The following is a 3,566-nucleotide window of genomic DNA, read 5'->3' on the forward strand; positions in this document are numbered from 1 at the left end:
CTACTTCTATTTTTTTTGGGTAAATGTAAGTTTCATTAATAAAATAATAATACAATACAACATGGTGGTTATCAGTTGGTGTTTCCCCCGACAGGCCAAGGGATATGCCAAAGTCTAAATAAAGCTCGTGTACTGACTAAACTAGGTAAAGTAATGCTATGTATCCGCTGCTTGATGTCCTCAATAATTACTACTGCCATGGTGCTGGGTGTCCTTTCGGTTTGCTCGAATCGTCTCAAATTCCTCTCCTTCCAAATGTGGTAAACACATGATGCTAATAGCACTCGGTAAGACATGTTAATAATGTGCTTACCCCTCCATTTCCGGGACGCCCATGTAATATCCGTCATCCAGTCTCTATTGGGCCAAGAGAATCGTACCATTTTCTGAATTTTTGTGAGACACTGTCGACTAAATCTACACTGTAAAAATAAGTGGCCATGTGTCTCCGTCGCTCCCTCGCTGCATAGAATACACGGGCCAAGGTGGGCTAGTCATGGTTTATCCGTCGTAGCCAACTTGCCAAGAATAGCAAGCCATAGGATGAATAAGTGACGTGAAATCTTGAGGGATCCCGAAAGAAGCGAGGACCAGTCTACTTTCGGTCCAGGTGGATCAAAAAGCCTGTAAAGAGCGTGAGCTGTAGGAAGCCCATGATTGAACCTCCAAATAATACGGTCCTCCCCTCCATGGATAGTGGGTAGTACATGTGTGATTTCCAAAACTCAAACTCCATCAGGCTTTCGCCCATTGCGGAAAATTCCCCACTGCTGCCTCCCGTAGGAGTCTGGGCCGTGTCTCAGTCCCAGTGTGGCTGATCATCCTCTCGGACCAGCTACTGATCATCGCCTTGGTAAGCTATTGCCTCACCAACTAGCTAATCAGACGCAAGCCCCTCCTCGGGCGGATTCCTCCTTTTGCTCCTCAGCCTACGGGGTATTAGCAGCTGTTTCCAACTGTTGGTCCCCTCCCAAGGGCAGGTTCTTACGCGTTACTCACCCGTGATAGAGGGCTAATGCCACTCTCCTCCACTAATCACCGTACTGAGTTTAGCTGACTCCTCCAATCCAAGTAACCTCGGTCCACGTCGGAATCTGTCACTAAGGGGTCCCAGATGATGCCATGGGTCCTGCCATAAGTAGAATCTCCTCACATCTCCTATCTAATAATCCACCATAGATCGGAGGAAGATCCGTAAACGGAGGATTTTGCGCCATACCCATGATCCTCCATGCTCTCTAATCGTCCAGATGGAAGTACCTCGTAAACGACCCTGGTAGAGCCATTCAACCCATATCGAGGTCCTATCGCACCTGATGATATCACATAGTTTCTTAGCCATTAATGCACGATTCAAGATAATAATATCCTTGAATCCTAGGCCTCCCTCCTCCTTCGGCCGACACAGGTCTTTCCACGCAACCTTGGCATAACCATTGGTTGATGTCCCTTTCCACAAGAAAGTTCGCAGCCTCTTCTCAATTTCGTTTGTAACTTTCTTTGGCAGTATGAACGCCGATGCCCAATATAAACTTAGCGACATGAGTACAGATTTAATAATTTGTACCTTACCAGCATAAGACAGTGCAATACCCTTCCAACCAGCAATACATTTATCAATTTTCACCAATAATGGACGACAATCAGCAATTGTTAAGCGAGATGATAAGAGAGGTAGCCCCAAATACCTTATCGGTAAGACACCCTCCTGAAACCCGAGTGTTGTTAGCATCTCCTCGCGCAATCCTTGGGCTGAACGTGAGATAGTAAGATGGCTTTTCTACACGTTCAGCCTGAGCCCCGACCATATAGAAAATCAATCCAATCCTGTTTTAATGACTCTAATAGAGTCCATATAAGCATGACAGAATAACAACAAGTCATCAGCAAAGCCCAACTGAAAAACCCTGGATGTATCACATTTCCAGTGGAAGGAAAATAATTCATCCTGATCAATCAACTGTAGGAAACCCAAGTGTAGTACTTCCATTACAAGCACGAACAAGTATGGCGAAAGAGGATCTCCTTGTCGAAGCCCTCTGGCCTTGCCCATTCAGCCCAACAGAAAACAAATTGTAGTAACACACACCTCAATCCACTTCACAAAATTAGAGGGGAACCCAAATAACTCGATCACCGCGATCATAAAGTCCCACTCCACCGTGTCGTATGCCTTCCGAATGTCCACTTTTAAGGCACACCGGGGTGGTAGACGGGCCTGGTTGTAGCTTGTAAATAGCTCCTGCGCCAACATAATATTGTCTCCAATGCTTCGACCGGGCACAAATGCCACTTGGCACGGACTAATTAGTTTGTCCAATATCACACTCAATCATTGGACAATGAGTTTGGCGATAATCTTATATAACACATTACAGCAAGATATAGGACAAAAATCACCAACGATCATAAGAGAGTGTACCTTGGGTATAAGCGCCAGAAGTGTAGTATTTATCTGCTTCAGAATTCGTCCCGTAGTAAAGAAATCCAGCACTGCCGACGTCACTTCCTGCCCCACTATAGGCCATGCAGCTTTGAAAAAGCCCGATGAATACCCGTCCGGCCCCGGTGCCTTATCCTCCGCAATGTAAAAAACTGCCTGCTTGACATCCGCTGGTGTGAATGGCAAGAGTAAAGAACTAATGTCCTCTTCATTCAATAGATGTCTAACCCATGGTCGAAGGAACCGTACATCTATCACGTTTATCCTTCTTTCCCCACCAAGCAGGTTTTGGTTATGCATGACAAACTCATCGACTACCGCTTGTGGTTCTGTGTAAGTGGCTCCATGATCATAATTGATTTGTAAGATTCTCTTCGCCGATCTCCATTGAGCAATCTTACGAAAGAATACCCGGGAGCACTGGTCACCCCCTTCATCCACTGCATTTTTGCTCACTGTTGGAGCATACTTTGTTCAAGTTTGGCTGCTTTGCCTAGTATGAATCCGCAACAATGTTCCAGCTGCAAGAATAATTCATCCTGTCTGTTAGAACTGACAAGTAGTTGTGCCATCTCAAGAAACCCTTTAGCCAGCTGGACATTTTGTGATAAGTCTTTCTTATTGCTCCTCTGCTCTCTAAAACTAGTTTAAGTGCTTTGTGTTTTCTTGTTACCGCATACATAGGCACCCCAATAATGTTATGTTGCCAAACCTGCTGCATACTGGGAATAAATGCTGGTGATAAGGTGAGGTAATTATCGAATCGAAACACACCTCCATATTGTTGTTGACTATCCCCGTATAGAACCAGCGGTAAGTGATCTGAAGTACGTGGGGTGAGGCTAGTGTAAAAAGATGTTGGGAATCGAGCCATCCATCTATCATTAATCATCATTCGCTCCAACCTTTTCCAAAGATTCCATGGACTTGCACTGCAGTTATGCCACGTATACCATTCTCCCTGCATGGGTAATGGTAGTAAACCTGCATTCTGAATGCAGTCATTAAACTCTTTCATTGCCATTCGAATGTCTCCCGATGCTCCACATATTTCACTAAGATCTCGTACCGCATTGAAATCCCCTCCAATAAGCCACGGAATATCAACAGTCTGCATGGCAAT

This window comes from Sesamum indicum, linkage group LG10 (assembly GCF_026168435.1).
Source record: "Sesamum indicum cultivar Baizhima isolate 11 linkage group LG10, ASM2616843v1, whole genome shotgun sequence".
In the NCBI taxonomy this organism is placed as follows: Eukaryota; Viridiplantae; Streptophyta; class Magnoliopsida; order Lamiales; family Pedaliaceae; genus Sesamum; species Sesamum indicum.